At 36.2% G+C, this 27,183-nt stretch overlaps 1 pseudogene; it reads right to left on the minus strand.

Moving 5' to 3' along the window:
* Positions 1-8,022: 8,022 nt before the first annotated feature.
* On the minus strand, positions 8,023-8,428 carry LOC109458695 (large ribosomal subunit protein eL32; annotated as a pseudogene).
* Between the last annotated feature and the right edge of the window lie 18,755 nt (positions 8,429-27,183).

The raw sequence follows: 27,183 nt of genomic DNA on the forward strand, positions 1-27,183 counted from the left end.
GATCACTTTTTAAATTATAGAAATGTTAACCATATGCTGTACACCTGAAATTAATATAAAATAATATTGAATGTCAATTGTAACTGAAAAATTAAAAAGGGGATCAAAAGGTGAAGGGGAATAAGAAGTCCAAATTTCTAGGTATAAAACAAATAAGTTATGGGGCTATAATGTACAGCATGGAGAATATAGTCAATAAAATTGTGATAGCATGGTACGAGTGTCAGATGGTTGCTGGACTTATGGTGACCGCTTCTTTAGGTATATAAATGTTGAATACCTATTGTGTATACCTGAAACTAATATAATATTTTATGCTAACTATATTTTTAATAAAAATTATTTTTTAAAGTACTAATTGATACAACTACTTTGTTGGAAATAACACACATTTAGATTTATTTTCTGTTGTATTTGCTTTTTAATACTCAAGGTCAGTAATGTTTTAGTCACAGTTCATATAAACTATCTGGTTATATTACCCCTATCCTTACATTTATACCACATGTTTTCAGTTCTGGTCCTTTGTTTATTCTGTGCTTTCTCTCTGAAATGCCTTTACTCTATTTCATCACGTACAAATTTCATCCATACTGCCAGCCTTGATCTAATTGCACCTCTTCCAGGCAACCTTTCCTGCCACCCACTAAAATATATATATATATATATATATATATATATATATATATATATATATATATATATATATGTATTTTTTTAATAAAATATATAGATACCCATGTTTCTTTAGCTACATCTTTTATTCTTTACTATCTTTGTACTGTTATTTACTTGCACTTATTGTCTTCCCTCTTAGTTCCCTCTTAGATATGAAACTACTTGAGTTTGGATTCCCTGTTCTAATGAAGGCAGCATTCCAAGAAATATTTATATAATAATGTAAATACATAAGTTAATTGCAACTGCTTAAGAAGGATAGAAATGAAAGATATTAATGATATTTGTTGTGTTCTGTTACTACACTTAGTAAGAAAATTATTTTTAAGAAGTAAAGCTATCTCTCATCTAGTTCTAAAAAAAACTATTGGAGAACACCTTCATCGCTTTAGGTCAGGCAAAGATGTCTTTAATGGGACACAGAAAAGCACTAGTAAAGGAAAAATGAATACATTACACTATATTAAAATTAATAACTTCTGTTCATCAAAAAACATTAAGAAAAGGGAATGATAAACTATAGAGTGGGAGAAAATATTCATGAGATACATAAAAGACTCAAACCCAGGCATAAGAAAAAAAATCTGCTACAAATTAATTTAAAAAAAAGGGATCAACATCTTAATAGAAAATACGCAAAAGACTCTACCAGGTACTTCACAAAAAAGGATATCCAGATGGCTGATAATCTTATGAAAATGTACACAACATCATCAGTCATCAGAGAAGTAATGGGTATTAAAACCACAATGAGATACCACAACATACCCACCAGAATGATTAAAATTACAAAGGAAAATCAAATGATTACAAAGTGGCTGAAGAAGTGAACAGGAATGCTACTAAGAGCATAAACTGATATGAGCACGTTGGAAAGCAATTTGGTGGTATCAGCTAAAGCTGGATATGGGTATGCTCTTTGACCTACTGTGAATGCATGCATGTGCTCATTTAAAGACAGGTACCAGAACGTTCATAACCCCATTCCTCATAATAGCTAAAACCTGGAAACAGATGTCCATCAACAGAAAATGTATAAAGTCATGTGGCACATTCATTCCAAAGCATGTTGTATAACAATTTGTTACTGCTAAATCCAAAAATATGGATGAATTGCATGAACACAATGTTGAGGGTTTTTCTGTTTTTACAAAGTAGACACAAATGTCTTCCTATTGTGGGATTGAATTTATGGAAAATTCAATACCAGGCCAAATTAAACAGTAGTGTTGGAAATCAGATTGTGGTTATCTTTTTCAGGGCATAGTGAATGGGAGAGCAAAGAGGGAAGTTGCTAAGGTGCTGTTATAGTCTATTATTTCTTAATCTGGTGACTGACTATATTAGATGTGATCACTTTGTGAAAATTCATGAAGTTGTAAACTTACCATTTAGGTAAACAATTCTGTATGACTTTTATAAAAGATTTTTTTAAAATAAAAGGTTTTCACAACTTTATTTGTAGCAGCAATCTCATTGCCTTAGGCATTATGCCAAAAGGTTGTGTATGTATAAATTACATATCCTTTTAATAGCACAAAAACTGTTAAACATCAATATTTTTATATTAAGAGGTAAAATTACACAGTGATTTATTCAAGCTACAAATAGGAACTATAATAAACGTTTATCGATTTTAAAATTATGAAGGCTTGAGAATTTAAATCGGAGTTTCAACATGCGAAAACAATTCATTTGTTCAAATGACCTTGGTGTTTATGATTAACTGTGAATTTGATTAAGCAGAAGTATACATTATCATCTTGCAATGTGAAAGTGTTTCCTTATCCACTTTTTCCCCCCTTGGATGGGTCTGGGGTATTCTGGGAATATCCTTAACATTATAAACTTATTTGGAAAAGTAGGTAATACTTAAAATACACTTAAGTGAGTTATCCTCCATCAAAACAATCAGAGGAAGAACCAGAATTAAGCATTAAGAATCTCTCTAGGCCAAGAGACAAAATCTGCATTGTCTGTATTCTAAGGAAATCTTTTTTGATTTTTGTTTTGTTTTGTTTTGTCGTTTGTTTGTTTATTTTTTCCCAGAATGAACTCAAAACAATCACTAGGACTTCAAGGCCTAAAACAAAGTATTTTGTTAAGTCTTCTGGATTTTAGCATGTTTACTCAGTAATTAGATTTAAATTTAAATAAACATTGGTCACAGCTTTAAAGGATAAAAAAAAGTCACAGCAGGGTATAGAGCAATGTGGCCACCTCAGACAGACTAGGAATGACTGCTAGATGAGGAAAGGAAAGGAGACTTCTTAGACCTGCTATCTTAATCTATTAGGGCTGCTATACCAAAATACTGGGGTGGTTTATAAACAAGACATTTATTTCTCATAGTTCTAGAGGCTGGAAAGTCCAAGACCAAGGTGCCAGCAGATTCAGTGTCTGGTGAAAACCTGCTGCCTGGTTTATAAACAACCATCTTCTCTCTGTGTCTTCACATGGCAGAAGGGCAAGGGAGCACTCTAGGGTCTCTTTTATAAGGGCAGTAATCTCAGTCGTGAAGACTGCATTCTTATGGCCTAATCAACTCCCAAAAGCCCCACTTCCTAAAACCATCACATTGGGGATTTTGTTTCAACACTTGAATTTGGGTGTGTGTGGAGGGGGTGCAGTGGAGGGGAGGGCACACAAACATTCAGTCTATATCCTTGCCATACTTTTTTGAAATTCAAAGATGTAAGTGATTACTGGTCAATTACTTCTGACATGATAAACCCCACAAAGACAACGAGAACAAGGAAGATATCAAAACATACCTTGAGGGGCCAGCCCGGTGGCTCAGGCGGTTAGAGCTCCATGCTCCTAACTCCGAAGGCTGCTGGTTCAATTCCCACATGGGCCAGTGGGCTCTCAACCACAAGGTTGCTAATTCAATCCCTCGAGTCTCGCAAGGGATGGTGGGCAGCGCCCCCTTCAACTAAGATTGAACACGGCACCTTGACCTGAGCTGCCACTGAGCTCCCAGATGGCTCAGTTAGTTGGAGCATGTCCTCTCAACCACAAGGTTGCCGGTTCGATTCCCACAAGGAATGGTGGGCTGCAGCCCCCCCTACAACTAGCAACAGCAACTGGACCTGGAGCTGAGCTGCGCCCTCCACAACTAAGATTGAAAGGACAACAACTTGACTTGGAAAAAACAAAAAAAAAACACGTCCTGAAAGTACACACTGTTCCCCAATAAAGTCCTGTTCCCCTTCCCCAATTAAAAAACAAAAAACAAAACAAAACAAAACAAAACAAAAAAAACATACCTTGAGGCAAATGAAAATGAAAAAGCAAAGACCCAAAATCCATGAGAAACAGCAAAAGCAGTACTAAGAGGGAAATTCATTAGCAATACAGGTCTACCTCAAGAAAAAAGAAAAATCTCAAAAAAAAAGAATATGAATAAAGAAAACTCAAATAAACAAACTAATCTTGCACCTAAAGGAACTAGAAAAAGAAGAACAGCAAAAAAAAAAAACAAAAAAAACAAAGTGATTAGAAGGAGGGAAATAATAATGATCAGAGCAGAAATAAACAAGATAGAGTGCATAGAACAAAAAAAAAAATGTCAATGAAACCAAGAGCTGGTTTTTTGAAAAGATAAATAAGACTCATCAAGGACAAAAGAGAGAAGATCCACCTAAATAAAATTAGAAATGAAAGAGGAGAAGTGAAAACAAATACCGCAGAAATACAAAGGATTATAAGAAAACACTATGAACAATTATATGCCAACAAATTAGACAACCTGGAAGAAACAGATAAATTCCTAGAAACAAAATCTTCTAAGACTGAATTAAGGACAAACAGCAAATCTAAACAGACTGATTACTACTAATGAAATTGAATCAGTAATCAAAAAATTTCCAACAAACAAAAAGTCCTGGACCAGATGCCTTCACAGGTGAATTTTACTAAACATTTAAAAAAGGATTAACTCCTATGCTTCTCAAACTATTCCAAAAAATTCAAGATGAGGGAAAGCTCCCAAGTTCATGTTTATGAGGCCAACATTACTCTGATTTCAAAACCAGATAAAGACGTTACCAAAAAATAAAAATAAATAAATAAATAAATAAATTATAGGCCAATATCCCTGAAGAATTTAAATGCAAATGTCCTTAACAATGTATTCACAAACCAAATTCAGCAATACATTTAAAAGACCATGCACCATGGTCAAGTGGGATTTATTCCTGGGATGTAAGGTTGGTTCAGTAATGTGATATGCCACATAAACAAAATGAAAGATGAAAATCAGATTATCATATCAATAGATGCAATGAAAGCATTCAACAAAATCCAACATCCATTTATAATATAAACTCTCAGCAAAGTGGGAATAGAGGGAATATACCTCAACATAATAAATATTATGTTTGCCATACCATATATGACAAACCCACAGCTAACATCATACTCAATAGTGAAACGCTAAAAGTGTTTTCCTTAAGATCAGGAACTAGACAAAGAAAAAGAAATAAAAATCATCCAAATTGGAAAGGAAGAAGTAAAACTGTCATTATGTGTAGGTGATGTGATACTATATAGAAAGCACTTTAAAGATTCCACCAAAAAACTATTAGAACTAATAAATGAATTTAGTAATGTAGCAGGGTACAAAACTACTATTCAGAAATTGGTTGCATTTTTATATACCAATAATGAACTATCAGAAAGAGAAATTAAGAAAATAATCCAATTTACAATAGCATCAAAAAGCACAAAATACCGAGGAATAAATTTAACCAAGGAGGTAAAAGACCTGTACTAGGTAAACTATAAAACATTGAAGAAAGTGAAGAATACAATTAAATGGAAGCATATATCGTGCTCATAGATAGAAAGAAATAACATAATTAAAATGTCCATACTACCCAAAGCAATCTACAGATTGCATGCAATCCCTATCAAAATACCAATGGTGTTTTTCACAGAACTAGAACAAATATTCCTAAAATTTGTGTGGCACCACGGAAGACCCCAAAGAACCACAGTAATCTTGAGAAAGAAGAACAAAGTTGGAGGTATCACACTAGCTGATATCAAACTATACAACAAGGTTTTAGTAATCAAAACAGCATGGTATTGGCATAAAAACAGCCACATAGATCAATGGAATAGAATAGAGGGCCCAGAAATAAACCTATGTCAATATGGTCAATTAATCTATGACAAAGGAGGCAAACATATACAATGGGATGAACACAATCTATTCAATAATTTGTGTTTAGAAAACTGGACAGATACATGCAAAAAAAAAAAAAAGAAAATAGGTCACCTTCTTATAATATATACAAAAAGAAATTAAAAATGGATTAAAGACTTAAATGTAAAACCCGAAACCATAAAAATCCTAGAAGAAAACATAGGCAGTAAATGCTAATATCGCTTAGTAATTTTTTTCCTGATATATCTCAATGGCAAGGGAAATAGAATAAAAATAAACAAATGGGACTACATCAAACTAAAATGTTTTGCACTGCAAAGGAAACCATCAACAAATGAAAAGACACCCTAACAAGTGGGAGAAGATATTCACCAATGATACATCTGATAAGGGTTTAATATCTAAAGTTTATAAAGGACTCATACAACTTAACACCAAAAAAGCAAATAATTTAATTTAAAAATGGGCAGAGGACCTGAATAGACATTTTTCCAAAGAGAACATACTCATGGCCAATAGACATAGGAAAAGATGCTCAATGTCATTAGTCATCAGAGAAATGCAAATTCAAATCACAATGAGATATCACCTCGCACCTGTCAGAACAGCTATAATGAATAAATCAACAAACAACAAGTACTGGGGAGGCGGTGGAGAAAAGGGAACCCTCATGCACTGTTAGTGGGAATGTAAATTGGTACAGCCATTATGGAAAACAGTATGGAGTTTCCTCAAAAAATTAAAAATAGAACTACCTATGACCCATCAATTCCACTTCTGGGTATTTATACAAAGAAATCCAAAACACTAATTTGAAAAGAAATATGCACCCCCTATGTTCATTGTAACATTATTTACAATAGCCATGACATGGAAGCAACCTAAATGCCCATCAATAGATGATTGGATAAAGAAGATGTGGAATGTACAATAGAATATTATTAAAGAAAAAAAAAATCTTACCATTTGTGACAACATTGATGAACGTAGAGAGTATCATGCTAAGTAAAATAAATCAGACAGAGAAAGACAAATAACATATGATATCATTTATATGTGTAATCTAAAGATCAAAATAAATAAACAAAGAAAACAGAAATAGACTCACAGATACAGAGAACTGATCATTGCCAGATGGGAGGGGGGCTAGAAGAGTGGGTGAAAAAAGTGAAGGGATTAAGAATTACAAAATGATAGTTACAAAATAGTCATGAGGATGTAAACTACAGCATAGGAAATATAGCCAATAATATTTTCATAACTGTGTATATATAAATGTCTAATCACTATGCTGTACACCTGAAACTAATATTTAAAAAAAATTGAATGTCAACTGCAAAAAGAAAAAAAAAAGTGGTATTACTGGAATGATGGAGTATTATCTGACTACAGACCAGCCTTTTACCTTTGCAAAATGTAGGGCAAGTTAAAAAAAAAAAAAAAAAGGAGACCCACGTACCATATGTCTAAATATTTAAATGTTATAAATCAACCTAAAAACTTACATAAAATGTTTCATCTTCCTATTTTTACAAGTATAACTTTCATAGCATATGTTTTGGGCTCATGTGCCTGCAGGGGGCTCTGTCTTGTGTGTCTCATTCTGGGGCCCACCACACTGGAGGAACAGCACCTTGCAGGCATGTCATTCTCTGGGCAATACAGAAGCAAAGGAGCAAGCCCTGCCTTGCATGAATATTTCAACTCTGCTTACACCATCTTTATTAAACTTTGTATGCGGGCATTTTCCTGCCAAATCGCGTCGTAACGCGGGGCTTTTTTGACATTTTCTCGCCAAAATTAGACTTTCCGTAAAATATTCATATCTTTCGATCTATTTGATATTTTTCTATGAAACTTTCAGTGTTTTAGTTTAAAAAGAGGTCTTTATTTATTTACTTTGCAAAATTTTTGCCGGTTCCAACTAGAGGCGATATGACGAGTTTACTCATTTCCCACAAACAATGTGTTCTTCCCATTGGTTAAAGGAAGTCAGATAGCCAAATCCAAAATCAAGGAGACAGGAATTACATTCTATCTAAAAAGAGGCCATGGCAAAGGAATAAAAAGATTATTCTACTAGAACAAAGGAAGAATTCAGACCTTTTTTTTTTTTTTTTTTTTTTTAGAATTTTATGCTTTTATTAAAATACAATGTGCACACAAGGTATCTATTCGTTTTCTTCACAGCTCAACCTGGCATTAGGATTAGTGACTCTGATGGCCAGCTGAGCTGCTCCTTCCACAATGGCTTTGCGGTTCTTTGAGGAGACGTTGTGAGCAATCTCAGCATGTTAAGATTTGTTGCATATCAGCAACACTTCAAGCTCCTTGACATTGTGGACCAGAACTTCCAAAAGCCACTGGGCAGCATGTGCTTTGTTTTCTTGTTACTCCCATAACCGATGTTGGGCCTCACGATCTGGCCCTTGAATTTTCTGTGCACGCTATTGCCAGTGCCTCTGGGTTTATGCCATTTACACTTAATTTTGGTATATCAGCCTGACTGGTGCTGTATAACTTCTTGGTCCTTCTTTTGACGATCTTGTGCTTCACGAGTGGTCTGAGGGCAGCCATTATACCAAGTAGATGAGTACCACCTCCGTAGGCAGCGCAGGGGAAGCCAGCCAAATTATTAAACCCACATTACTCAAAGGGATAGTTCTTCCTATTCTGTCACACAACTTTGGCTGTGGAACTTTGGCTTCGGCTATTGCTATGGCTTGCCCTGGCTATTTTAAATTCTCTGCTTGGGAAAAGGAGTAATTTTACAAAAAAACTATAATAACTAAAAGTTCATTGCAAATTAATGTGTCACCTTTTGCAAACATGATCAATAAGTACCAAACAAATGTTTCAGTAGATAAAAAAATGAATACAGTTCAGCTTGCAGAGTCTAGCATAAAACAGTGTTTTTACTGAGAATTGTCTACTGTCTGATTAAATACTAAAGGGCTTTCCTTTAAGCAAACGCACATATAATATAATAGTAAAATAGCTAAGAATTTGTACAGGAGGATAAAGAAAATGATAACAAATATTCCATTTATAAGTCCACATTTCAAACAAGTGTATATTTTCAATTAAAATTGTTTTTCCAAAATAGTAAGAATTTTGTGAAAAACTAGATGTCCTGCCATACTCAGCAGATAAAAATTTTAATATTAACATTTTAGATTGATCACCAAGCAAAAGTTATTTGTAATGAAATTCCTGATTGAGTGATATTTTTTTTTTCAATTTAATGCTGAGCATGAATTTTTTTTAATTGGATGAAAGATAGTATCTGGCATCATGAAGTTTAGAACCCAGTAGAGCAATTAAATCACACTATAGCTAGAACACAAGCATAAAACTGATACCAAGTTGCTTGTGAAGTGATGAAATAAAAGTTTGCATTATGAGTCAAAGTATTATCTGCCCCTACGTTGGGGAAGGTTACATCTTCCACCTCATTCAATATCAGACATAGGTAAGCAACCCTGTGGTTGAATTATACACATCTGCCCTACTGACTTCAGGCCTAGCCATATAACTTGATGCATACCTTCCTGCAGGAAGATGATGTGTCTCTGTGTTGATAAACTCAGGACTTGTTTCATCAGTGACATACACTTAGAAATGACTGGGACAAGGAGAAGATTTGGGTGCCGTTTTGTGGTTCTACTGTGCTGTTTTCTCTCTATGATGAGACTGCACACATCTCCCATAAATACTGCTTCCTCAGCCTTGGTCTCAAGTAAAGATGTTGTGGAACAGAATTTTGGGTGACCTTTGATAAACCTGTAATGTGAGTGAGACAAAAATCCTGTCATTGTAAGCCATTAAGATTTAGCTTAACATAGCCAAGCAGTAACACAATATAGCCTAAACATAGTGCTATAGAAGTAAGTTTATTATTGATCCCACAAGTGATGTGCTACCATAACAAAAGACCTGAAACATGTGGCATTAGCTTCTGTGCTGGGTATGGATAGCAAGGAAACCTTTTTGCAGTGGAAAAATGACCCACGTCATATAGTTGCAAACTGAAATAACCTAGAAGACAGATGATGTACTAAATGAGCTTGTGGCTTTAAGAGGAGACATAGTGTTGGTACAATGCCTTGGTTGCTATTGGCTGTGTTTGATAAGTTACTAAAGGGAAGACATGGACTCAGAAAAGGATAATTTATAAGCAAGAGTAATAGGAAATGAAGTACATATTCTGATAGTATTGTAGTATTGAAAAATGCAACTGTTTTTCATCTCCAGCTGATAAAAGATTAACCCAAAAGAGAAAGCTTTGGGTGACAAAGACCAATTTAAAAGGAAGCTCCATAGGAAAGACAATATCAAGGATGTAACCAAAAAATCCTTTTCAAACCTTCTGAATCAATTAAGACAGCAAACAAAAACCCTTGCAGTTGGACAAATGGCAGAGGGAGAATAGACTAAAAGCATGGCTCCCCCATGAAAATCTGATGAGCTTCAAGTGTCCATAATTAACTTTAGAGAAACACGTATTGAAAATAATCATTAGTGTGAGTATTAATAAAAGAAACAAAACCAAATCAACTAGACAAGAAGCCATGTAAATTTTTCATAGAGTTGTACTCCAAAAATCACCCATTCTAGACTGAAATGAGCAACTGTTTGAGACATAAAATGACTCTTAGCCCTCAACTTTCTATGGGCAAGTGTCTCAGTTGAGGTTAAGTCAGGAAACCAGAGACTTTGTAAGTATTATAAGGAATAAGAGATTTAATATGGAAATTTGAATTTACTCAACTGTGGGTGGAGCTAGTAAAGTGAAGGTGTTGGGAGTAGGATTTGAAGGATCCATGAAATAGTCACTAATGATTTTATCCTGAAGCACTAGCACAAGTGCTAGGACAACTTGGAAGTTGAGGGCAAACACAAGAAGCCTGTGCATCTCATGGCCAGAGGGCCTGGCAAAGGAGGAGCTCATGGAGAGTTCGGGGCAAGCCTCTGTGGGTCTTTATCCAAGCTTGGATGAACGTGAGGCAGTTGTTGGTCAGTACAGCCAGCCATCAAGATGAGCTGGACCAGAGGAGAGGACAGGAGGCCCACCAGGAATCACTGTACATCATGTCTACCACCATAACCCTCCAACAGTAACTTTCTCTGCTCTCATCTGCCTTCCAAATCTGAGCAAAGTTCGTTTAACTGGCCAAGTCTGTTCTACACCATACAGAAAGGGGTTCTGAGAAATGTGGTTTCCAGCCTTAAGGAGGAATCCAGGAGCTAAGTGAACACTAAGCAATCTAGCACAGAACAAAGCAGGCTGAGAAGCTGCTTAGCCCCAAGGAGATCATATTCAGATATGGCGAAGGATGATAACGAAAGAGGTAGGAACTCCCTGAAGGTAGAGGTAAAGGTCAGAAAATACAACAGACTGAAAATCTACTACAGGCAGAGAGACTAGGATGTAAACTTGGAACAGTCCCTACTCCAAAGCGAGAAGGAGCTTTGCTCAATTAGATTTCAAAATTTCTATGGACTAGTAACTGCTCTGTGTCTCCCATTATTCTCCTTCCCAGAAAAAAAGGCTTATTCTGGTTATCCTATCCCTATTCTGCTTTCCAATTAGTGTTCAACTGGTCTCATAAATTTCTTTTATTTTGTCAGGTGTTGGCAAACTATAATATACAAATGATACATATTAAATCATACCATATAAATACTATAATATAATATAAGTAATACATATTTAAATATATAGTATATTATATAACATAAGGAATGATATATAAATTTTATATATAAACATATAAATTATATTGTATAACTATATTATATTAAATTACACAAATTTAATGATTCTTAATTTTTAATGTAAAAAATAAACACATTACATAAATTATATATAATTTGTATATGTTATGTTTAATTACTTATATAAGATTTACTTACTATAAATGATGACAGATCACCTGTTTTATATCTTCTGCCTTAGTTCCAATTAAAAATTTGAAGATGAAAGCCTTTCAATTTGAGTGGGATCAAACAAGAACATGTTGAAAAATCAGTACAAAACCATCTTTATGACTGTTGAAACAAAATAGACGTTAAGTGCCTATCTATTGAATGAACACATTAATGACATGTTTATGTCAATAATATTGCAGTTGCCTATCAAGGATGCCACATTTTATTAAATATCCAGAGATTTACTGAGAGGATTTTTTTTAACTGACATCAAACTCTACAATAAGCTTTGTACATTCATTTTCTCTGATTTGCAAAGCTAGTTATAAGTAAAGAATTTCTCCGACTTTGGGTAGAGTCACTTTCAGAATTCAGAGTCAAGAAACAAACTTATGTGTATCATCAGTAAATGCCTTGATGGATTGGAATTTCCAGAAGCCAAAAAAATGAACGTAGAAATGTAAAATAGTACCCATAAGGGGAAAAGCCAAACAGATTTTTCTTTGCCATATACTCCAGAAATTTTCAGATTTCAGATGGGCTCTAAGTTTAGATTAAGTTTAAAAGTGATAATTTTAGTGACTCTGTACTTAAATCATCTCTGAATTATAGAGGAGCAGGGGCCCACCACATGATGGAAGCACTTCCTGTTACAAGGAAATCTTCCTTAGGTATTCTTCTCTGACCATTCCTCAACTTTTAGTAAGTATATGCAGTTAAGCACTGGTAGAGTGCAATATTTAAAAATACATTGGTTAATAAACTCTCAGGTCTTTGAGCTCAGAGATCCTTGTACCATCCTTGAAACCTAATATGGGGCAGAGAACAATGTGCTATTCAATACATGTGGACAGTTAATTGATTTAGATTAGTGAGTCTTATAAAATAATATACACATTAAAATAACAAATGGGGATTCAGAATTTAACCATGAAACAAAGATTTGAACCATTTTTAAATAGAGTTTCTTAAGGCTAGGTATCATATCTTTCTCATCCTTGTATTTTAGGACTGCAGCATAGCACAGGGATAAAGACATTCATAGTAAATGAGTGCTAAATAAGTGAACTAATAAGTCAGACTAGTTTCCTGCTTTTTGTTTAGAACATACTGAACATCGGGAAAGACCTTCCCCAATGTTATATATCAAGGAAGAAAGGCTTGTCCCAAGGACTTTCTCATTACCCTGCATAAGCACAGATCTCTGGTGCTGTTCTCCCTCATTCTCAGATGTATGTCATTTTGGCAAGTTAACTCCACAAATCTGGTAGCTGACAAGTTGTAAGTGAATCTTTCCAGAGACATTTGAATTATCGATCCTTTTCATAACCCAGGTAGAGGATCTGAATGGTAGACTTTAAACACTAAACGAACTTGTGGTCATAGTGTGAGGTGTACATGCATAGGTAAGAACACCAGTTTAAGATTCTGTCTCTAAACTTTACAACACAGCCCAGTTAGATAGATACTATTATCCTCATTTCAAAGGTGAGAACAGTTAGAATTTACTATGGTGTTTTTTGAAGTTTGGTTCTGGACTGGTAGTGTTAATTTAGCATCACGTGGGAACCTGTTAGGCAAATTCTTGGGCTCAACCAGACCTGTTGAATCAGAGACTCTGGAGAGAAGCCCAGCGCTCCGTTTTCATAAGAGTGCTCATGTTTGAGAACCCCTACTTTAGAGAGTTGAAGTGATTTGGCTTGCCCAGAGCCACACACAGATGGGACAGGCAGAGCTGGGAATTCACCCCACACATCCAATGCCAGCCTCTCACTCTCCTCATGTCAGGGAGGCAGTTACTCTCCCACTGCCTCAAAAGACCATCCCTGCACCAGAATTGAAATTCAATAAGGGAAAAGATGAATCCAGTTCCTAGAAGAGCCTCACAATCTCAGAATTTTAAAGACTCTTAAGAATCAGCATATACATAAAGCCCAAAGAAGTAAACACATAAAGTTCCTGATTAAAATAAAATACATATAATGTTTTTAGCTCAAAAAATATAGAGATCAGGAAGGATTTTCTAAGTAGAGCCTTACTACTCATTTTATTCAGTGCTTTATTTAAAATTTCTTTTTCTGAGTGTGGGGGCAGAGCCCCAGAAAGTAGTTTCCAGGCTCTCGGCCTCACATAGACAGGTGCTCGCTCAGGTAGTAAATGGCCATCAACTGTGATTGCATGGCCATTAGCTGTGGCTAGTTGGCCGTCAGCTGTAACCAGTGAGCCATTGGCCACCAATATAACTGCTGTGGCTAGGCTAGCAGAGAGGAGAAAGAATGGGGGCTAGCGAGAAGATGGCGGCTGGGCTGGCAAGCGTGGATGGCGGTTTGCGGACAGTGTGGATCCAGCCTCCAGTGAGAGTATAGTGCCGCCAGAGAGAATATAGTGGTATGACTCCCCTACCTATGGCTCCGTGGGTGTTCCTTTTTGGCCTCACCATATCCTGCGTTCTTATGTGGGGAGTGGGAGCGGAGACTCTGTAGCTCTGCAGGCCTCCCTGCATGACAAATGGCGCAGCGAGCAGGGTCTCCTGCACGACACTGAGTCTCAAAAATAACTTTCTCTTTATCTGATCTGATGCAGGCAATGACTACATGCTTAAGAGCTGCAGTAGTTCATAGGGTTCATGTTTTGGGTTCGTGTAATTTGTGTCCTAATTAGCCATTTTTCCTTCCTTGACTTGAGCAGACCTATCAAATCTTCTAAGAATGAAAATTAAAGAAAACTCTGAACTAACTTTGTTGGAAGTAATGTAATACATTGATTGGAGACCCAGGATTTGGCATTAGAATCACCTGTATTTGACCCAACTTCAACAACTTACTACTATGTCAAAAAGTTTCTTTAGGTTCCCAACACCTCGGTTCACCATCTAAAATGGAAATAAGAACTGGACCTACCTCATACGGTGACTGCAAGGGTTTTATACAGTTACGGCACATAATAAAAGCTCAATAAATGCTGGCTTATAATTATTAATATTATTATTATTACTAGCCATGTGAGAATACTACAACTGAGCTTTAGTCGGCCATTTGCACATATATTTATTTATTCAAAATGTTGCTTCCCTTTATTCAGCCTTCACAATATTCTGTAGAACTGTTTTAATTTTCAGTAGCTATTTCTTCAGTATGTGTTTCATCTCCCCCAGTATACAAACCCATATAGTCATACACCCACTTATTCCTATGACTCAGATTGTTAGATTCATGATGCAGAGTAGGGCCCTCTTTACCATAGCTGATTATAAGAGTGAAAATTACTACGGAGGACCCCTTCACTGAAAGTATCATTGCCACCAATCACTGGAATTCTGTCATTTTTAGTGACTCGTTCTATTGTATTACTATCAGTTCTTCCCTCTCCACACTCCCTCCTTTAAACAAAAATGCTACTGAAAATGGGGTAACTTACTAAACCATCAGTGTGAATAAATTATCAGATGGAATGAGAGAAGTATGGGTCTTGAGTGTATCAGATCTGCTGGGAAAGGGAGTGAAAGGATTGAAAGTTCTCCAATGAGTGACTTGAAGTGCCAAAGCAAATCTGTGCATTAGACATTAGTCTGTAAAAGCTAGCAAAGGCCTTTGCCTTTGAAATCAATAGAAAATTGCAGAAGTGTCTTTCTATATACACAGTTTCATCTGAGAAATGTTAGCTTTATGACCTACCCAGGAGCAGGGTAAAAATATGGAATAAAAATATCCCCAATCATACACATAATAGGGTTATACATGTAACCTATAACTAACCCAATAATAAATAAATGAGAGAGAGAGAGAGAGAGAGAATGGATGGATGATGGATGGAGAGATGGATGGATGGATGGATGGATGGATGGATGGAAAGATGATAGATAATTTCACATACATGAAATCTTTAAGCAGAATCAAACACACAAAGACTAGGAAAACTAAAATTAAGAAACCTAATTCCAATCTTTCCACCTATACATATTAACCCAACAACTTTGGTCTAACTGGCACCACAAAAGTAAATAATTTAGGTAAAACTTCAGTGCTAACAAAGAGATAAACAATGGTGATGGTCAATCTCATTAGAGTCTCTTTTGACAGGAAGGAGTCTGGATCCCCATTAAATTAGCTGACTTGAGATCCCAAAGTTGCAAAATGAGCATCTCCACCCTCCCAAAGCCATCACTATGTAGCATGGCCAATTACACTCAACAAGCATCAGCCTGTGTGGGTTTTAAATGCTACAGTCAGTTGCTGTAGATGAGTTGGGCACATTTCCAATGTCTTCCTAAGAATGAAAATAAACATATATTCAAATGAGGTAAACAATGATCTAATGGGAAACATTCAGTCAAGCATCTGACAACCAGTTCAGACTGGCACTTTTATCCCTTTCAGTTTCAACTGTCCCTCCCAGTCAGTGGAATGACAAGACACAAGTATAGAGCCGAGGAGGGGAGAGGAGTGCTGGTCCTTGCAGAAGTCCAGGTGTTTTGCCTAAACACCAATTATGACAATGTCTCCAACAGTGGCAGATATTCCATCTGCAAAAGCCTGATAGCTCTATCAGACCCTGCGCATTCAAGCAACTCCAGATGCCCCCTTTTCATCCTCAGCTTGAAGCAGATCTCAATGGGCTGAACAAATATGAGAAACTGAGATAAGTGCTAGCTACAATTATAGAGATATGTTTGTGCTGCTGTAATTAGGGTTGTGTCAGAGCTTCTATTAACCTTTGCATTGCCAGCATTTTCCCACTTGACATTCCAAGTGAGCAACAGCATTTAAATTAGGAAGGAAAATAAACTGCTGAGTTACAGGCTCATGAAAAGGGTGAAAATGGACAGCAGTAGACAGGGACAGCCTCTATTGAGCTGCTAAACAAGTAGAGCAGGGAACAGGAAAGTTTACGAGAGTGGCTCCCACACCACTGCTCCTGTATTCTTTGATGTTGAAACAATTTCTGGTGATGAGGTGGACTTATAACTGTGTCATCTGAGACAATCTGGGCAATGGAAGGATCTCAAGAATTTGTCGAGGACTTTGCTTTGCCTGAATCATGTTCCCTGACCAAATACTGCTTTTAAACAGTGTAGAATAATGCTTTTCAGAACTACTCGAAGGCATGAATCTCTGTTTTCTCAGCACTTAACACAAAGCCAAGGTCATTGTATGAGCTTAGTTTATTGTATTTTCTTTCCATCCTCTCTTCCTTCATACCATTTTGAATGGTCTGAAAATACACAGAGTTTTTTATTATCAGTGGAGTTTAATAATGTTGTATTTATACCCATTCTGTCTTTTGACCCTCACAGTAGTCTATCAGATGCTTAGAATATAGGAATGTGTTGTAGCAAAGTTCTCTTGATAGAGATTGAAAATAAAAGCAGAGCAGTTAAGTAATTTTCTCAAAATCACGCAGCAAGTTAATTTCAGGACCAACAAACTCAAGCATATTGATTAATATCCAGGACAGTTCATATTAATCCTTACCACTAAGGACTGAGAAGCTCAAGTACCTTTTCTTCCCTGTACCGCAAAGCAGCCCTTAATTGCTTTATCAAAAAAGAAAAAGAAAAAGGCTCTAGGTTTCAGAAAGCTTATCACAATCATCACTAAGAAATATTTATCAGGCATTTTATATGTAAAACAGTTTTTCTTTACTAACCTCCTCTAGTACCTGAAAAGTTTTTCACTGAAATTCTTGGTCACTCCTATGCTATTCAACCTTGAACTGTTAAAACTGAAAATAAAACAATATTTTCTCCCAAAAACCAAGTTCCATATTTCCCACCATACTGGATTTGCTTCCAATACCCATGTATAAAACTAAACTGAATGATCCTAACACTATCTTTTCACCAACACTTTTCTGATTCTCTTCCCTCAAAAGATTAGTCTTACAAATTTTCAAATAGCACTGATTTGAATTCAGGTGTTCTTTCTTTAATTAACGTGTTAAAAATTAATTATGTTCAATTTTGTTCACCTAAATCTGGTTCATAATTACTTTTTTCCATCAAAATTTAAGGCCAATTTCAAGTCCATCTGGCCCAGTGATCCGACTGACATTTGCTGCTGTGTGGCAAACTAGCGTGGATTGGGCAAGTCTGAGCTGATTACCAAGAAATCCAAGGCTAAATTTCAAATGGCTTTGGGCTGAATTACTGATTCCAAATTTGCTAATGATAAAAATAACCCAGGGATATTGTTAAAAATATAGATTTCCAGATTCCTGGAATTCATAATTGTAAGAAGTGCCTCAGGTGATACTTTGCTCAAACAAACTTGAGAAATAATTGTGCTAAATGTTCCTTTTAAGTGAAACACACATATAAAACAGAAATCTTGGTTGCACTTTTTTAAAGATCTTAGGGGTTCATCTTAACTCAAAAAATTGCAATTAATTTATATCAATGAAACTTGGGAAAATAAAAATATTATGAAATATGGCTATTGTCCACTACATAACATATTTCACAAAATGTTGATTATAATTTTGTCAGGAGGCATCAGTTCTTTGTAAAATTTATGTGTCATAAGCAGTTAAGCCAGGTATAGCACTATGCTTGGCATAAAGTGCTTAATAAATATTTCATTAAGGAATGAATAGAGAAAATGACTCAAGTTCCCATCTCTCCATAAAGTCCTCACACATCTTTGCAATAACCTGCAATATTTTTTCCGTCTTTCATATGCCTGTCATAGCCTACTCCACCCTACAACGCACTTGACCCAACATTTTCTATTGTTCCTTTAGGGAAGCGCACTGTGAGGTTGGTGCAAAAGTCATTGCGGTTTTTGCAATTATTTTTAACATTTTAAGCCGCAATGACTTTTGCACCAATCAAATAGTAAAGAAATACTCGTATGGCTTTAAATTCAGACACACAGGGACAATTTTTTTCTAACCTACAAAACGAGGATGTGCTAAGTATTTCACCAAGTTGTTGAGAAGATTAAATGAGTAACCTCTGACAATCACTAGATTATTAACTACTCGAAGGCATGAATCTTTGTTTTCACAGCACTTAACACAAAGCCAAGGTCATTGTATGAGCTTAGTTTATTGTATTTTCTTTCCATCCTCCCTTCCTTAAATACTCTACAAATCCTTCAAATCAGGGACCAAGTCTTATACTTCTTTATATTCCCTTGTTCTATCCTTCATCAGTTATGCTAATGAGTATTGATTTAGAAGGACAAAAAAAAATGGCACAGGAAAATAAGAGAAGAGGAAGAAAGAAAAATGGTACACTGAAGAAAAACTGAAAAGGGTATAAAAGAAATGAACTACATATGCTAGGAAAGGTTGTCTTAGTTTCAGTAATTCTCCCAAGACACCATGAAACTAGCCCTCAGTGCAGATCAGAATTGACATCCTAAGATTGCAAAACAGCAGCCATTTCTCACAGCAATAATTGCTTGCAATTTTGTTCTGTTCTAATAACTTAGGTTTATTAACTTACGTTCAGAACCAAGAGTAAATGTTTAATTTTACCTGCACTACACATTATTCACTCTGAAACTTAGTTTTTATTTACTGAGCCATCTCTCTCCTTATTTGCAAAGCTCAAAATCTCTTTCAAATATAATTCATGTATTTTTTAATCTTTAAAGTCAAATGGAAAAGTAAAAATTATGTACTATGCATGGACCAGAATTCTCCATATTCCTGGCTCCAAAGGAAAATGAAAATTAAAAACAAGTGGGACAAAGTTTCTTAGGTGGCTTTCATTAATTAGCCTCATTACTTCAGAGCCAAAAAGCCATTAGGAAGTCATTGAGAATGGCCTTACGTTTTATAGAGGAGAACCCAAAACTGACACCCAAAGAGGTTAAGTTTCTCACCTCAGAATAAATGAGTCAAAATTCCAAGCAGGACTAATAATTTATATTTCTAGAAATTTTATACAATTCTTACATTTTAGATCCATAAGTGATCTTAGAAACTCCCAAATCTAACATAGCACTCCCAAATAGAAATCCCAATACAACATTCCTGGTCGTGCTGCCTGAATAGTACATGTGAGAGCTAATCACGACTCCCTCACAGCCATCTCATTCAATTTGTGAGATTTAATTTGTATATCAAGCCATAATATCCCTTTCTACCTTTTATTCCTAATTCTGATCTTTGAAAAAATGATTAATTCTGCAATCTTTTCTCTTTATATTTTCACTGTTCTTTCAAGCATTTATTATATTCCAGATTTCCAAATATTTTTAATCTTTGTCACCTCCAGATTTTTTTAAAGAGTTTTATTTAAAAAATAGAGCTAACATACAACATTGTATCAGTTTCAGGCATGCACCATAGTTATTCAATACTTATATATCGAAAGAAGTGATCACCATAAGTCCAGCAACCATCTGACACCATATCACGCTATCACAATATTATTGACTATTTTGCCTATGCCGTACATTATATCCCCATGACTTATTTGTTTTATACCTGGAAATTTGAACCTCTTATTCCCTTGCACCCCCCTTTTTTTAATTTTTCAATTACAATTGACATTCAGTATTATTTTATATTAATTCCAGGTGTACAACATAGTGGTTAGACATTTGTATAATTTAAGAAGTGATCCCCCTGACTAGTCTAATACCCACCTGGCACTATAGTTATTACCATATTATTGACTATATTCCCTATGCTTTACTTTTCATCCCCATGACTCTTTTGTAACTACCAATTGTACTTCTTAATTCCTTGACCATTTTCACCCTTTCCCCAACCCACCTCCCACCTATCACCCCAACAAATCAGTACCCATCTGACACCATACGTAGTTATTATAATATTATTGACTATATTCCTTATGCTATACCCTACATCCCCATGACTATTTTGTAACAATGAATTTGTGCTACTTAATCCGTTCCCCTTTTTTACATACTCCTCACCCCTCTCCCATCTGGCAACTCTCAAAATGTTCTCTGTTTCTATGAGTTTGTTTCTGCTTTGTTTGTTTGTTTATTTTCTTCTTTAGGTTCTACGTATAAGTGAAATCACATTGCATCTGTCTTTCTCTGTCTGGCATACTCCACTCAGCACAATACCCTCCAGGTCCATCCATGCCACTGCAGATGACAAGAACCCATTCCCTTCCATGGCCATGCATTCCAATGTACTACCACCTCTTTAGCCATTCATCCATCGATGGACACCCAAGCTGCCTCCACATCTTGACCACTGTAAACAATGCTGCAATGAACATATGGATGCACACATACCTTTGAAGTAGTGTTCGGGTTTCTTCAGATAAATATCTAGAAGTGAAATCACTGGGTCCTTCTTTATCTCTTATTATTTTTTTAAAGACTGTTTTGTCTGGTATAAGTATTGCTACCCCAGATTTTTTTGTTTGCTTCCATTTTCATGACATACCTTTTTCCATTCCTTTACTCTCAATCTAGGTGTGTCTTTCAATCCTAAGTGTGTCTCTTGTAGGCAGCTAAGGGTTTTGTTTTTTATATCCATTCAGCCACCCTGTCTTTTGATTAGAGCATTTAAACTTACTTACATTAAAAAAAATTGTTGATAGCTATGTAGTTATTGCCATTTAATTATCCATATTTTTTATTCATTTTTATTTTTATTTTTTTGTCTTAAAGAATTTCCTTTAACATACCTTGTAATACTGGTTTGGTGTTGATGAACTCCTTTAATTTTTTCTTGTGTGGGAAGCTCTTCATTTCTCCTTCAATTTTAAATGAAGTACTCTTGGTTGTAGGTCCTTGTTTTTCATCACTTTGATTATTTTGTGCCAACCCCTTCTGGCCTATAAAGTTTCTGTTGAGAAATGAGCTGACAGTCTTATTGTACCTTCCTTGAAAGTAACTAGTTGCCGTCCTTTTGCTGCTTTTAGGGTTCTCTCTTTGTCTTTAAACTTTGCCATTTTAATTAAGCTGTGTCTTGGTGTGAGCCTGTTTGGGTTCATCTTTTGGGGGACTCTCTGCACTTCCTAGGCTTGCATGTCTATTTCCTTTGCCAGATTAGGGAAGTGTTCCGTCATTATTTCTTCAAATAGGTTTTCAATTTCTTGCTCACTCTCTTCTTCTTCTGGAACCCTATGATGTGAATGTTGGTACACTTAATATTATCTCAGCGGTCTCTTAAACTATCCTTATTTATTTATTTATTTTTTTGGTGGGGGGAAGGAATTTTTTTTTCTTTTTGCTGTTCCAATTGGGTGTTCCTGCTACCTTGTCTTCCAAATTGCTGATTTGATCCTCTGCTTCACCTAGTCTGCTGGTGATTCCTTCTAGTGCTTTCTTCATTTCAGTTACTGTATTCTTCACTTCTGACTGGTTCATTTTTTATGGTTTCTATGTCCTTTTTTATGCTTGCTAACTCTTTGTTGAAGTTCTCACTAAGTTCCTTGAGCATCCTTAAAATCATTGTTTTGAACTCTGTCTTTGGAAGAGTGCTTGTCTCCATCTAGTTTAGTTCTTTTTCTGGAGTTTTCTCCTGTTCTTTCAATTGGGACACATTTCTTTGTTTCCTCATTTTGGCTGCCTCTCTGTGTTTGTTTCTATGTATAAGGTAGATGTGCTATGTCTCCCAGTCTTGCCAGGTAGCCTTATATAGTAGGTGCCCTGTGGGTCCCATTTGCACAGTCTCTCTGGTGTCTGAGCTGAGTGTTCCAGGAGTGTCCCTTGTGTGGGTTATGTATGCCCTCCTGTTATAGTTGAGACTTGATTGTTATTAGCATGTTCGTGGGTGGGATTGTCCCTTAGGCTAACTGGCTGTGGGCTTTTGGCCACATCCAAAGCTTACAGGCTGCTGTGTGGGAGGCTTACCCCATGGAACGGGATTTGCCCCAGCAGGCTCTGGTGCCTGTTGAGACTGCCCTTTGGGTGTGCCACTTGTGAAGATAATTGGGTAGTGCTGTGCTGTGGTTTGAAGCCACCCTCCAAGTATGTTGGTTCTGGGGCCTTTTGGGAGGGGCTCCAGTACAAGACCAGTTCAGCCACTGACTGTGACTGACCTGGAACTATCTGGTAGGGGCTACGAGCAATCCATTGTTGGTCACTGCCTTTGCTGGACATGGAAGCCTATAAGAGAGGCCACGCTGTGAACTGAGGACAACTCCCACCACTACCAGGTCTGGGGTAGCCCCACAAAAAGCCAGGACATTTACCATTGTTCCTCTATCCTCCTTCCCCCCATACCAGTGAACTTTCCATTGAAGCAGAAAACATATATATACCCTAGCCGGACAACGGAGTGGGTCCCTCTTCCACTAGCAATTAGAGACCACCACTCTGTCTGAGAGATGGCCCTTCTTTTCTTACTCACTGCTAAATACATTTACTTTTACTTTAAACTCTATACCAGCTCACGTTGAATTCTTTCCTGCATGAAGTCAAGGACCCTCCTTTCTTGTAACAAAGACATCCTCATGAAAAGGATGGCATGATTAGCCTTTGAAGTAGGCATGATTAGCCTCTCTCTCTCTCTCTCTCTCTCTCTCTCTCTCTCTGTGTGTGTGTGTGTATATATATATATATATATATATATATATATATATATATATATATCACACATCAAATGTATTTATCAAAGTTGGAATTTGAAGTTAGGCATTCTGACTATATAACTTTATACATACACTTAACCATTGTGCTTTATGCTTACAACTGTTTTATTCTCCCAAACACAGTAACACAGCTATGACAATTGATTTTATTTATTAGATAGTATATGTAAAGATTATGCTTCTAGAATTAAACTATAGCATTCTAGAATTCTGTCCATGAGGATTGAGTCCAAATCCCCATTAGTTCTTCCTTCTTTTAAAAAATACATCTCTTGCCACCCAACTGCTTCAAGATACTACTTCATTTCTTTTATTTTCTTTTCAGAAAAATTCCTTTACGAAGTTACCTACCTCACTGTCTCTAAGTCCTCTCTTCCTGCGATCTCTTAAAACCACTTACTTTACTTTTCCCCCATCCTCCATGAAAATAGCTCTTGTCATTTTCAATGACTTCCACTGTTCTAAATCCAGTATCAATTTACAGGTCCAATCTTTCTTACCAGCCACATTGAACACAGTTAATCCTCACTTCTCTTCTAACCAATTTCTTCACTTGCCTTCTGGGACACCAACTCTTTTGGATTCCTCACAGCTCACTGAGCACTTCTTCTCAGTCTCCAATCCTCTTCTTTATCTTGAGCTATTGGAATTGGAGTGCCCCAAGGCACAGTCCTTGATACTCTATACTTACTGCATTGCTTATCTAATCCTGTCTCATGGCTTTATACATAAGCTCTATGCAAAAGCTCTCAAATTTACAATTCTTGCCCAAAACTCTCCCTCAACACCTTATCTAGATGTCCAACAGAAAACCAAAACACAACTCCTGATCTCCCTTTACTACAAACCTATTCTACCTATAGCTTTTCCTACTTCACTTGATGGGAACTCCATCACTGCTCAGGCCAGAATCCTTGAAATCAACATGGACACTTCTCTTTCAATCTGTCAGACATTCAATCTGTCAGAAAATGTAATAGTAAAAACTTCTACTTTCTTAAATAAAAAAATAAATACATCTGATCATTTCACTTCTCCACTCAAAATCTTGCGATGGTTCTCTATTTCACTCAGAGTAAAGACCAAGTCCTTACAATGACTTATCATGTCCTGCCTTATCCAGCCCTCTGTTACCTTTTTAACCCCATCCTTATTAATTCACTTAATCATAACCAAAAACCCCTATGACCGTTTGCTATCCCTATGTTACAGGTGGGGAGATTGAGGCTCAAAGAAGTTGAGTAATTGATCTAATATTAAAAGGTCAGTGGATGGCATACGTGACGTGACTCTAGTAACTGTGCTCTTTATCATCATTCCATCTGCTTAACTAAGAAGCAACTTGACTTTCATTACAGAACCCTGAGGAGGCTCAGAAACTGGTGGTACTTTGTACCCCTAAAAAATAGAAAGTGAGTATGGGGCTAACAATAGGAAAATTCATTTAAAATCTGATTAGCATTCCACTCTCCATCATGCTTAGACAAGCAAAGAATCCTCCATCTTCCCAGCAATGGAAAAAGAATGGAGGTTTACATGATGGTGATGGTGAATCAGAAGGATAATCGACTGGAGGACATCAGGCATTAGAGAGGGCATGGAGAGCCATACCATTTGTCAATCTAAAATGAGAATGTTTCCTCCCTTATATTTCTCATCATTATTCATATGAACATTTCAAAAATAATTTTTAGAGTATTCGCATGGAAGAATATAGACCTGGCTAAACAGTCAAAAAATTAATGAAAATGACAAGTCTGCATTCAAAGACAAACTATTTAATGACTAATTTTTTTAATTGGTTCTAGGCTGAGACCTTGTATAACAAGCTTCAACCTGGAGAAAATGTTTTATGCTGCAGTTATGAAACTCTGATAATAGAAGATTTAATGGAATTTCAAATAGGTCATTAATTGTAACATGCCAATATAATAACAAGAAGATTAAAATATGTCTAAACTAAACAAGTTCAATACAGCTTAAGTTTTTGTTTGAAATTAAACTTTCCCAAATATATATTTTGATATTAAATCTTGAAAAATTAAATACTGAAACAGATAGCAAAAGTGTTTTGTGGCAAATTATGGATACATGCCTGAAAGCTTACTTCAAATATAACAACGTTGCAACCATATGAATTAGAAATTAGATCAAACATAAAATAAATTGGGGATAAGACAGTTGTAGTGTGTGTATATTTATAATTTCTTATGCTTTTTGGAAGAATTTTTTGGAAATACGATTTTTCGGGATAAATTTTGAGATGTTTGTGACTTTTCATTTAGTTCTCACAAAATAAGATTATACAGTAGGAAAAAGGATTGGAAAGAGTGTTGTTATTGAGTTCATTGAGTATAAACCTTTGAAAAACAGATGGTGTATAGAGAGAGCTCATTTTGTGGAAATAAACACAGGACATGGGTGGTAATATCTACTGTGTTGTTTTTCTTTGGGTGGTTCAGTGGTGTTGGAGAGAATTATATAGATGCCAGCTGTATTGTGGGGTTGGTATCAAAAAGACTTGCTGGTGAGTTGGATATGGGCGGTAAGGATAGGGAGGAATGAATGATGAACGAGTTTCATCATTCATCATTCACTGGCTTCAGCAACTGACCAAAAGTGATGCATTTTACTTAAAGCAGATGGGGGTAGGGTGAACAGGTTTGCGGGGTGTGGAATCATGAGTTTTGTTTCAGACTTCCTAAGTTTGAGAAGCTTGTGAGTCATCCAACTGGTGAAATCAAGTAGGATGTTGAACATCCAAGTCTGGAGTCATCGCCACTAAATCAGCAGCAGTGAACAGGGTCAACATTACCTGCATGCAGAGTAACTGGCAACCCTGAAAAGAGATGTGGTGAAGTAAGAAAAGTCTAGAAGAAAAGCAAGAAAATGTAGATTCTTTTTTCTCCCCTTTCATTATTTAGATGTGGGTTTCATTCTAGATTTCTAGAACTCACAGTGGTAAAATTGTTTATAATGCACACTCTGGATTCAAAATACCTGGGTTCAAATTTCAGCTGTACTTCTAAACAAGTTGCATAACTTCAGAAAAGTTATCTAAGTTTTGTGTGTTTTAATCTCATCTATAAAAAGGAATGTTATTATAACTATTTCACAAGGTTGTTTTGATAATTAAATTAATACGTTTGCACACACACATATACACAAACATCACTTAATGTTGTACCTGGCTTATAAATACTATTTAAGTGTTTGCTATTATTATAAGAAAGATTAGTTTACAATGACATTTTTCAAACTTTATCTATTGATGAGATCTTTGTTCAAAATTATATTATGCAGAAACCAAGTATGTACCTAAAAGAAATACAGACAGAATGACTGTGGCTGGAAAGTAGAACCTGGGTCCCCCTACTCCCCACCCCCAGCTTAACACTTTTCCTTCCCTTTCCCACCACCACATCCACTGAAGAAGATCTGTGGAACTTCTGAAAACCACCAATCTAGGTAATCTTTCAAAAGTGAGGGAAAAGTGTAGGTGTTTTCAGACATACAAGAAATAAAGACGTTACCACCCGTAAATCCTCACTAAAAGAACTCTGTGCTTTTTGCAATAAAGAAAGTGAAGCTGGAAAGTCAGTCTGTCTTGTTGGAGTGTTGCTTCTTCTCCGCCTCTTATGTTTTGCACCATCTGGATGGTCCTACACATGGATTGCAACCCTGGCCTTCCTCAGCCCTTCCCAGCCACAGCTCACTCAGTCCTCCTCTGAATATTGAGTTAACAAGACTAGAAATTTTGAAAGGAGGGACTGGGCTTAAGTAAGCCAGCCCTTCCTTCTTCCCTTCTTCTTGGGACGTAGGCTGCCTGCAAGAAGTTCCTGTGGAGCATATGGGGACAAAGTGTGGGGAG

Source organism: Rhinolophus sinicus, linkage group LG01 (assembly GCF_036562045.2).
Source record: "Rhinolophus sinicus isolate RSC01 linkage group LG01, ASM3656204v1, whole genome shotgun sequence".
NCBI classification, from domain to species: Eukaryota; Metazoa; Chordata; class Mammalia; order Chiroptera; family Rhinolophidae; genus Rhinolophus; species Rhinolophus sinicus.